The 12,151-nt window shown below is 41.3% G+C and overlaps 1 protein-coding gene across 2 annotated transcripts in view; it reads right to left on the minus strand.

Annotated features, from left to right (window-relative positions):
• LOC132398004 (calpain-5-like) overlaps positions 1-12,151 on the minus strand; it is a 223,603-nt gene that overhangs the window by 96,531 nt on the left and 114,921 nt on the right. The gene's annotated exons all lie outside the window — the stretch shown is intronic.

Consider the following 12,151-nt stretch of genomic DNA (forward strand, 5'->3'; position numbering starts at 1 on the left):
CTGAGGGACAGCAAAACCCAGGCCAGAAAATATCTGACATTTAAAGAGATCCAGAAGAAATTTGGTACATTGAGTTTTGCCAAATTACATATTCTGATTTCAGACTGGCAGAGAAAGCCTGACAATGGGGAATTGGGACCACTTATTATTGAAACTGAGAAAGGCATGCCAACTTCAAGAGCAGGAATCTGAGATTAGTAATAAAAACACATTAGTCTTGCTATCACTTCAAGAGCATAACATATTCCAGCTCACAACTGCAAATTTAAACTATGATTTTCAAAATGGAAGTTTTAAAGCATTACAGCACATTGAGTGCAGATCAATCGGGATGATACCCAAGGTAAGGGAACTATTATTACAAGGCCATAAGACATAAGAATTGAGCCAGTTAATCCACTGAGTTTGCTCCACATTTCATCATGGCTGATCCATTTCCCTCTCAACCCCATTCTTCTGCCTTCTCCCTGTTCCCTTTCATGCCCTGAATAATCAAGAACCTATCAACTTCTGCCTTAAATACACTCAATGACCTGGCCTCCACTTTCGCCAGTGGCAATGAATTCCACAAACTCACCACCCTCTGGCTGAAGAAATTCTTCCTCATCTGATCTAAATGGATGCCCCTCTATCCTGAGGTTTTGCCTTCTGGCCCTAGACTCCCCCACCACAGGAAACATGCTCTCCACATCCACTCTATTTAGGCCTTTCCACATTCAATAGCTTTCAAAAATTATGAGGATAAACTTGCAAGTTAAAAGGATTTTGAATTGCTTTTTAAATTTGTTAAAAAGAAACTTACTTAGAATAAATCAAAAAACTTTTCTGCTCTGAAGTGATTTGTACTGAGGACAGACTAATTTGAATTTGTCACATAGGAGAAATTTATTTCAACAGGTACATTTAACGTCATAGAAATGTATACAACATACATCCTGAAATTCTTTTTCTTTGCAAAATCCATGAAAACAGAGGAGTACCCCAAAGTATGAATGACAGTTAAATGTTAGAACCCCAAAGCCCCCCAAACTCCCTTCCACACATAAGTAGCAAAGCAACAACCCCCCCCCCCCCAACCAAGCACTCAAGCATGCAGCAAAGCTTCAGTAAGGACACAAACTTGCAGTACCCCAAGACTACTCGATCACCCAGTATTTGACATACCACAGGCTCTCCCTCTCTAATAAGGGAAAAAGAGGTGTCCCCATTTCACAGAACATTTGAGATTAACCACAAGAATAAAGCAAACAGCACTGAATCCTTTAAGGGTTAAGTTGGGCAATCATATGAAATTCAAGGAAAAATAATGACAGAGCAAGTAAGTGACAATGGTTTTGCTTTGTTCCAGCAAATTCTGGCACACTCTAGGCTAAAAAAGATTCCTCTCTTCTTTTCTAATACACCATTCTTCATTGCTTCCTTCTGACAATGACTTCATCCATCACTGTCAAGTTCAAACCATCCCTTCTTCGGTGAATTTTATTTACAAGTTTTGCCTGTGGACCCATTTCTATGCTTGCTTCCCTTCTATGTACATACTTCCCTGTTGGCTGTGTCACCACTGTTCAGTATTAACCTTCCCTGTGAACATGTGGTTAGCCCAAGCCAGAGGGTCGAGGTAAACAAGAACAGGAAGGTGCCTTGGTTTCATTCAGTTTACCTTGCACATCCTGTTGGAGAGACAGAGCCACAGACTTCAAGGCCCTTCACCTCACCATATCCACGCCTGCCGTTGTACTTCTGTATACTAGTCCCATTTACCAGCATTCTGTCAGCAACTGGGTGTACTGAGCTGAACTGGACGTGTCCACACAGTACTGAGAGGTTGTTTTGAAGAACTGGATTTTTATTACATTTTGAAAAGATCCAGATGGTATACATCTATAGATAGGGCCATAGACACTGAAAAACCCCATTACCATATCTTTCAGCAGAGGACCTGGATAAACAATCCCACAGAGACAGCCACTGTTCTCCAAGGGAGACACTGAACCAACCGAGTCCAAATACTGCTGTAAACCAGTGTCCTCTTGGAACAACATGATAGTTTATGGACTGGAAGGTGTTACATGGCCCAAAAAATCCCTGGTTTGGAATTCCCTGGAAGTGACTTCAGGTACAGATTTATTTAGCACCTGTACATTGAAACATACAGTGGGATGCACTCTTTGAATTAACAGCCTACACACACAAGGATATGCTGGGGGCAACTTGCAAGTGTCACCACACCTTCCGGCTTCAACATCGTCTGCTCTCAACGTTCAGCAGAACAACACAAACAGCAACAACAGCATAACCATCCCACTCAACTACTCGCACAGGGACAGGCCTCCAACTCCAGTACAGGGTGCCTCCAAGCTTCCAATTTTTGGCCATTGACATCAGGCCTCTGACGTCTGTATGTCGACCCGGGGCTTCAACCTTCAGACTCACCAGGCTCTGCTCTCCCACCTTTGGTCTTTCCCTCTGTACTTGATAACCACAGGTTTGAGTTCAGGGCTCAACCCCGACCTATCGATCACAGGTTTGACATTTTGGCATCGACTTCCTGAGCTGCAACCATGGTGACCTGGGGGATGGGGGGAGGGAACTCAGGCCTCATGCCCTTGTGGATCTCTGACTGACACTTGCCTACCTGGGAACTACCAGTCTCCTCATCACCTGCCTTCTTGACCTCCAGGATCACTGACACTTGACATAGTGCTCTAATCTGAACTCGAAACACCAGCTCCTGCAGCAGTCCTTCAACTCTCTGTCAACCCTGTCCTTAAAGCCTAACTTGATTTTTGATTCCCCACGCTATCTCTAACACTCATTCCTAGAAAACTAAAATAACAACTAGGTCTGAGCCATTCCATCAATAAGAGATCACAGCTTGACACTCAGCTCTTTGTTCCTCCACCCTCTTGTCTCTCTGATCAATGCCATTGTCACATCATGAAGCTCCAGAATTACAGATGAGCATTGACCAAGAACACGTTTGCCAGGGCACAGTATGATTTAGATTCTCATTAGCTTCACAAAGAAGGACAATGCACAGTTACAATATTGTATCATAAGAATACCTATTTAAAATGAATTTTATGCAGTTAAATCCAAAACAATGAAGGCTTTACAATAGTACACACTGTATTAACAACCTTCACTAAGATAATTATGCAAAGTGCATCATCTAACCATGGAAGCCAAATAAATTAAACCCACCTTAGAAGTAATTCATCTCCTGACATGAAAAGTCCAGTAAATTCACTTATGAAAGTGGACTTAAAAGTCAGAACAACTGGTTCCTAACATCACTAATGCTGAAAATCCTAGCCACACCCACCTGTATAACATTTAGTCCAGCTATATTTCATTCCTACAGGTCTGTCCTGGTGGAACAGGGTTTTAACCTGTTGCTGCTCGACAAAGCTTAATTTCTACCCCCCCCCCCCACCCCACTGTGACTCTATTTTGCTCTCCCCTTTTCAGTTCATTCCCACTTTTATTTGGGTCTCCTCTGATGCCCTCTGCCACTTTGACTATTTCCAGATTCCTGGTCTCAACTGGCTCATCTCCACATACTGTACATCCAATCTACCTGCACATTCATTTGAAACACAAATGATCTGAGAGCCCTTCATTTCTTCCTCGATCAGAGGCCTAACCAGTTCTCTTCCTGCACTTAGCTGAAACCATTCTTGAACTGAAACATTTAACTCTAGCTCAAAAAGTGTCACTACAGGAACTTATGAACTCAAACTGCACGGTCTCTCTATTGGATAGATAGAACACTTCTTGCTTCATTATTTTCCAAGTCTCCCCCCCCCCCAACTCTTTCTCCATCATAATGCTGACTGTGATTGATGGTTCCCACTTCATCACTTTCACTGCCAAAGTCTACCTTCCACTTATTTTCACATGGTCCAGATCTGACTGTTCTCGTCCCTTTCTGGACATCCCTATTTTCCTCGCAGGGGATAGAGACCAATATGCATTATAAGCCACAATGTGGTCTCCCCTGCAATGGAGAAACCATTTTCATTCTTGGTGAGTGTTTTGTAGAACATCCCCATTTAGTCCCCAAGGGCAACCCTGAGTTACAGGTCACGTCATCCAAATCCTCCCTCCCACTCCCATACTGATATGCAGTTTCACACTCCAACATTGTTCCAATAATGAGTAATGTTTTGCTTAAGGAATGGTAATGTATTCTCTCTGGGTACATTACAGCTCTTGATATCTAGCACTTAAGTTTACTTCTGATAATTGCCCTTTTTTCTTGCATTATTCACACCTCCATGGATGTGGCTAAATCTGTTTGTTTCAATTGTTTCTTGCCCTCTTCTGGTTCAACTACCTTTTTTTAAAAGCAGTGTTTACCAACAAAAGTCAACTGAAAAACCCTTAAGGAGAGAAGAGAGAAAGTATGAAAGTAAGTTAGCCAATAATATAAAAGAAGATAACAAAAGTTTTCTCACATTTATAAAGAGTTAAAAAGAGGTAAGAATGAATACCGGAACACTGGAAAATGACGCTGGGGAGGTAGTAATGAGGAAACAAAGAAATGGCAGAACTAAATAAGAATTTTAAATCAGTCTTCACCGTGGAAGACACAAGCAGCACAAGAGTGTCGGGGAGGTGGTGGGGGGGGGGTGCTGAAGTGAGTGCAGTTGATATCACAAAGGAGAAGGTGCCTCGGAAGCTGAAGGGTCTGAAGGTAGACAAGCCATCTGCACCTGTGGACTATATCCCCAGGGTTATGAACAAGGTAGCTGAGAGACTGTATAAGCATCAGTAATGATCTTTCAAGAATCACTAGATTCTGGAATAATTCTAGAGGACTGTAAAATTACAAATGTCACTCCACTCTTTATAAATGGAGGGAGGCAAAAGAAAGGATATTATAGGTCAGTTAGCCCGACCTTAGTGGTTGGTAAAATGTTAGAGTCCATTAGTAACAATGAGGTTTTGGATTACTTAGAGGCACATGATAAAATGAGCCAAAGTCAGCATGGTTTCCTTAAGGAGAAAAATGAGGAGGGGAAAGTCTCATTGTAACCTACCAAATAAGGAGTGGAGATTGAGAGAATGTTATCAATAGTGGGAGAGTCTAGGACCAGAGAAATCAGCCTCAGTATATAAGGGTGTCCATTTAGAACAGAGGTGAGGAGGAATTTCTTTAGCCAGAGGGTGGTAAATCCATGGATTCTGTGAGTGTTGACTCTCCAAATCATTGGGTATATTTAAAGCAGTTTGATAGGTTCTTGATTAGCAAGGGCATCAAGGGTTACAGGAAGAAGTCAGGAGAATGGGGATGGGAGGCATAACTAATCAGCATGGTAAATCAGTATAGTGGAGCAAACTCAATGGGCTGAATGGCTTAATTCTGATCCTGTGTCTTGTCGTCTTATAATACGGGCAAAGGAAATGCTTAAAAGATAACATTATTATCAGCCTGGGAAAAAAAATCAACACTATATCTAAAAACTGGGAAGACATTGCCCTCAATAGATATACTGATCAAGAGGGAACTGCATTACATGAAAGCAACCTCTGTTGTGCTGCAGAGAACAAGCGACAGCTATGAAAGGAGAGAATGAAAAACCAAAAGACGCAACCACTTACTCTTGCCCAACCACACCAGAACATGCGGATCCCAGATCTGTCTCTACAGCCAACTGAAGACCCACCAATAGACAACCCCTTAAGAGAACACCATACTCAACCTGAGTGATTGCAATACTGTAAGTACCTTATTCTACTCCGGAAATACCTCAGCCAATTTTGTTTTCAGCTCCATTAGATTAATGATTTGGAGATTCTGTTTCAGAAGTAGATGAAGCCCCTTCAGAGAAGAGTTGAATTTGTGCCGCAAGATGCAGATGTTCCCCTAGTAAGATCCTGCTCACATTTGTTTGGCCAAAATGCGGTTTTGTTTTACTAGCACAAAAACATTATAGCTACTGGAAATCTGATATAAATAGTACATTCTGCAAATATTCAACAGGTCAGGGAGCACTATGAAAAGAGAATCAGTGTTAATATTTCAAATTAATAGAGCAACATCAATGGTTATCTATGTTCCTCCATTCACACAGCTGACAGTGTGTGGAGCTTATGCTTTTTATCTTAATATTTTACTTACTGGTCTTTGTAAATGGTTTATAACTGTTGTCAGATAATAAAGCAATGAAACATAACTTAATAATTTGATTTGGGTAATTCTGTGTTGTTATAGTTTTGTGAAATCCTCTACACTGATTAAACTGGAAGTCAATGAAGACATTATCTAATGTAAAAGACAGTTTATAATGACAATGTCATAGTGTGTTATGGAGCCACATTCAGGATGATGACATACAGTGTTTGACAATCATGACATGATGATAATAATTGAGAATGATAGCATGGTTGTAATGTTCTGGAGAGACTTGAGTATCATATAAGACTTGACCTTCAATCTCCACTATACAAATAGAAATGTTTCCCTTGATTGTCAGAAGTTCTTCAATCCAAGGGGCATTTGCTTGTTCATTATGTGCTGTGTCATATGTCATGGGCAATCATGGAATTTCCATGACCATGACTGTTCTTGGCAAATTTTTCTACCAAGTGGTTTGCCATTGCCTTCTTCAGTGACTTTGCAAGATGAGTGAACACAGCCATTATAAATACTCTTCAAATATTACCTGCCTGGTGTCAGTGATTGCAAGACCAGGACCTGTGATGTGTACCAGCTGCTCATATGCCCTTTGACCCTGATCATGTGGGGGGGGGGAGGCCAATCAGATGCTACCTTTGCTGAAGGGTGACCTGCAGGCTAGCAGAAGGAAGGAACACCTTACACCTCCTTTGGTAGAGAAGTATTTCCACCCTGCCATCCTACTGTGGGGCATTACATTTGAAGTTATACTATGCATGACCAAATATCACCTACACATCTTTCAGCACAAACCCAACAAGCATGAAGATATCTGAACCACTGAAAGTTTGGTTGGATGGAAAGTGCCTGAGGCTCATTTTTTTTCATCTCAGGCAATGAAGGCAATTTAATTCTGAGCAAAACTATAACGTAACTGCCTTCATTTTGAAATCTGTAAAGTGACAGGTTCTGTTGATAATTAAAATTGAGCTTCTTTCTTCTTTCTCCCCCCACTAGTCATAAAATGAAGCAGTTCTCTAGACTGATATTGTGGGATTTTTAAGCAATGAGTCTCAGCACCACTGAACCAACAAAACATCTTTTAGGCTTCTCAGACATGCCAGATGGAAAAGTTCAGACTAACTTCATTCAAATGAATCCTAACTTAGCTGGTGGAAGCTATTCCCTAGCACACTAGACTTGAGGTATCTGGCCAAGGGAGGTGATCCATACCCTGTCATTCTTGGTGTTATACCCACGTTACTATCTGATTAGCTTTCTGAACAAGCTAATATCTCCCCAACACTGATTTCTATCGGACTGTCATTCCAATTTGTTCCTTTACCCTTTTAACACAGCAGCTTACCAATAATAAAGAGCTCACTGCAAAGCTGACTACAACAAAACCCTTCATGCTAGTACACAATGGTGCAACTTTAAGGAACTACTCTGAACGGCCACAGCTCTCTTGGAGCCATGCTACACTAGATGCTGCAAACAGAGATGGCAAACCTACTTAAATTAAAAACATTTATATTTTCATGATCACTAAAATTATCGGATATGAAAATCATTTCAGAAATTCTTAGCAATCACTATCTAAATATTTATTTGGTAAATTGCAATATAATTTCTAACAACCACTGTTTTTCTTCCTGTCTATTTCATGCAATGAAAATCTTACAGCTCCTCCAACAATAATAAAATAATAAAAATAACAAAACTAATCTCCTGTCAGTCACCATTTCAAGGGTAATATCACCGCAGAATTGTTGGAGGTGAAAAATCAAATTACGGAAGCTACAATTCTCAAATAAAACTGGATTATGTCAGACTCACTCAGCAGATCAGGTATCTGTGGAAAGAGAAACACAATTAATGTTTCAGGTCTGAAACCCTGACAACGAGCCTGAAATCTGAAACATCAACCTCATTTCCATTTCTGCAGATATTGCCTGATCTGCTGAGTCTTTCTTGCATTTTCTGGTTGAATTGATGGCAGAGTGCAGTCATGGTACATTGTAGGATCAGGACTTTTTGATGGAAGACCATTGGGTGAGTGATAATAAGGTCAAAGTGTCATACTACAGAACAGAAACAGGTCCTTTGGCCCATCTACTCTCTGCTGACCTGGTCTGCTTTGTCCCATCTACCAGCACCCAGCCAATAGCCCTCCATACCCTTCTCATCCATGTATCTCTCAAAACTTCTCTTACATGTTCCAATTGAACTTGAATCTACCACTTCTGCTGGCAGCTTGTTCCACACTCACAACAGCCTCTTAGTAAAGTAGTTCCCCCTCAGATATTTTGCCTTTCACCCTAAACCTATGACCTCAAATTCCAGTCTCACACAACCTGAGGGGAAAAAGCCTGAATGCATTCACCCTATGTATACCCCTCATGATTTTTAGTGTAGGAGGATGAAACATAGAAACACAGAAGCATAGTAACGTAGACAAACTGCAGCACAATACAGGCCCTTCAGCCCACAATGCTGTGCTGAACATGTACTTACTTTAGAAATTACCTAGGGTTACCCATAGCCCTCTATTTTCCCATGTACCTATCCAGGAGCCTCTTAAAAGATCCTATTGTATCCACCTCCACCAAAGCCGGTGGCAGCCCATTCCACGTACTCACCATCCTGCATAAAAAACTTACCCCTGACATCCTCTCTGTACCTACTTCCAAGCACCTTAAAACTGTGTCCTCTTGTGTTAGCCATTTCAGCCCTGGGAAAAAACCTCTGACAATCCACACAATCAATGCTCTCATCATCTTATTCTCTATAAGATTCTCCCTCTTTTTCCTGCATTCCAGGGAATAAAGTCCTAACCTATTCCTGCCGCTGTCTCAAAGGAGTTTGCACATCCTCTCTGTGGGTTTCCTTCAGTCTCCCTCCACCTCCCAAAGCCACATGAGTTAGTAAGTTGTGGGCATGCTTTATTGGTATCAGGAGCTCGGCCACACTTGTAGGGTGCCCTCAGCACGTCCTCCGACTCTGTTGGTCATGTAAAGGTGACAAGTTAATCTTTATCCCTTTAATTTTTAATCTTTTCCTATAATTCATGTCAAGTGTCAGCAACGTGTTTGTAGATCACACCATTGTGGCATAGTTTCAGGTCTCAGCAGACTGAGAAGTCAACAAGGTGATAAACCCTGACCATAGTAGTAACCCAAACACAAACAAGGGAAAATCTGCAGATGCTGGAAATCCGAGCAACACACACAAAATGCTGGAGGAACTCAGCAGGCCAGGCAGCATCTATGGAAAAGAGTACAGTTGACGTTTCAAGTCGAGATCCTTCAACAAGACTGGAGAGAAAAAAAAGCTGAGGAGTAGATTTAAAAGGTGGAGGGAGGGTAGGGAGAAACATAAGATGATAGGTGCAACTGGGAGGAGAGGGGTGAATAAAGAGCTGGGAAGTTGATTGGTAAAACAGATATAGAGCTGGAGAAAGGGGAATCTGGTGAGAGGGGACAGAAGGCAATGGAAGAAAGAAAAAGGGGAAGGAGAAGCACCCTTCTGCTAGGTGCATGTGATGTTTTCCAGATAACTTTGCTGGGGCAATGTAATTCACACAGATGGTCTAAATGATTCCAGGGACAACGGTGCAAATAACTTAGCTGCAGCTGCCCAGTTTAATGTTGGCCAATTATTGTGTTTGGCTAATGCAGACATTAAATCTCATGGTCACTTCGCTTTGCACACTACATCTCACGGCAGCCAGCTCCACTCTTGGACAAGTAGCCGGTAATTGCAAGCAGTGCATTTAACTACAAACTGATTACTGTTTGCAATTTACATTAAGAACTGAAGACTAGTTCTTGTTTCCAACAAGCTGAGAAAGGAATATTTGTTAAAAGTTTAACTTTCTCGCTCTGACTCTTTGAAAAGGCCATGCTGCTGTAGTGGAAAGCTGACGTACTTACACAACTGGCATCTAGGGCAGCAATAAAGGTCCCCCATCTTCTTCTGAAGAGAGGGTGTCAGTATCTCCAGTTGAACTTTGTCATTTTGTGTGTTCCCCCAGCTCAGACTGCGGTTTTATTTTGCCATGTGCTCCTGCTCCTGCACCCACTCCTGCTCTCCTCCGGCCCCTGTATTACTGAGAACTCTGCCTCTGACCTGTTTCTCATTTTTACCTGTTTTGCTGCCACTTCTGTCTCATTGTGCTCCACCTATCACCTGCCTCTCTGTTTATTGCTCAGTGTATTTTAGTCCTGTGTTTTCACCTGTTTGTTGCCAGATTGTGCCAGTGAATTTTCCTGAGCCTTTCCAGCATTCATGTCTGTCTGTCTATCAACTCTACCTGTTTCCTGATTCTGGTTTGTGGATTTCTCTGGATGTTTTGATCTCTGCCTGAACTTTGACGCTGACTTTGTTTGCAGCTTGGGATTTGTTACTCAATTAATATCACTGTGTGCACAGTACAAGGTCTGTGATTGGATCCCTGGTCCAGCACTCTGTTTATTGCTGTTTACATAACAATTGTTTTTCGACCAATTAGGGTTGTTACCCCTAAGCAGAGCCCCCAAGCCTGGAGGACCAGTGGACCATTCAGTCTGGCCTCAATCCTTTGACCTGTTTGGCTTGCGTGATGGTAAAAAGAGCCAAAGTGCAAAGCCCTGACTCCAAACAACATGGCAATCCAGATCTTTAAGCCACGCAAGCCTCCACACCCTATGACAAGGTTGCTGGTCCTCTTGGAGGAGTAGAAAGCTGAGGTTAGCAATAAAGCTTTTGGGCCCTGGAAAATGAATGTCCATAACGCGCTGTCAGGCTTGCAACCTGAAAAATTATCAAGCTGAGCAGACTTAAATGGGAAAAATCATTCCATTCTCTGAAATCACCAACTTTCTAAATAATGGATACGATTTCACCAAAACAAAAATAAAGTGATATCTCTTTCTCTTATGCACAATTCTACTTGAAGCATATTTGTTTTACAATGGTCACCATTGACTTAAACTTTAAAAGAATTACTTTTTAATTTTTTTTTCTAAATGTAGTATTCATTGGGTATATTTAAATACAACTTTTAAAAATTTCTAACACTAAAATATAACTTTGATAATATTAATCAAGTTGCTCAGGAATCAACTAGCATTTAATAATCTATTTGTTGATTAATAGTTTGGTTACACAAATTTGAACACATAAAATTCTGGTACATTCTTAACTTAATTCAGCTTTATACTATGAAAGATTAATAAACCACATAGTATTGTTTGTGGCATATATTAAATAATATCAAAATAAATCTTGGAGAAAGACAAGAGAATGAAATAAAAACTCGATTTTCCTTTTTCTAACATCAGCACCCTATCTTTCAGTACTGCAGCTGTGCCATACCTCAGACCAGCTCTCGTTACTGCCAAAGGCAACACCATCATCTAGAGTTACAGCTGAAACAACACCGAGTCAAGAGACTCCACAAGTCAAAGCTCTCATTACTCTCAAGATGTGCTGACATATCCATTTTTTCCCCGTTTTGCACATGTAATGTAGTAGCAATCTGTCTTGGAGACTCACCACATCAGCACATAAGGCAGAGCATCAATCAAATCAGAGTTATAATCACATACACCCAGTGGCTGCTTTATCAGGTAAACCTGTACACCGGCTGTTCAATGCAGATATCTAATCAGCCAATCATGAGGCCACAACTCAATGCATAAAAGCTTGCCAACATGGTCAAGTGGTTCATTTATTGTTCAGACCAAATGCCAGAACGGGGAAGAAGTGTGATCTAAGTGACTTTGACTGTAGAATAATTGCTGGTGTGAGATGGGGTGGTTTCAGTATCTCAGAAACTGCTGATTCTCCTTAGTTTTTTTCATGTACAACAGTCTCTGGAGTGTGCAGAGAAGCATGTGAAAAGAAGTCCAGTGAGCAGCGGTTCTGTGCATGAAAACGCCTCGTTAATGACAGAGGTCAGCACAGAACATTCAGGCAGGTTCAAGATGACAAGGAGGCGACAGTAACTCAAATAACCACGCATTACAACAGTGGTGTGCTGAA

This window comes from Hypanus sabinus, chromosome 8, assembly GCF_030144855.1.
Source record: "Hypanus sabinus isolate sHypSab1 chromosome 8, sHypSab1.hap1, whole genome shotgun sequence".
NCBI lineage: Eukaryota > Metazoa > Chordata > Chondrichthyes > Myliobatiformes > Dasyatidae > Hypanus > Hypanus sabinus.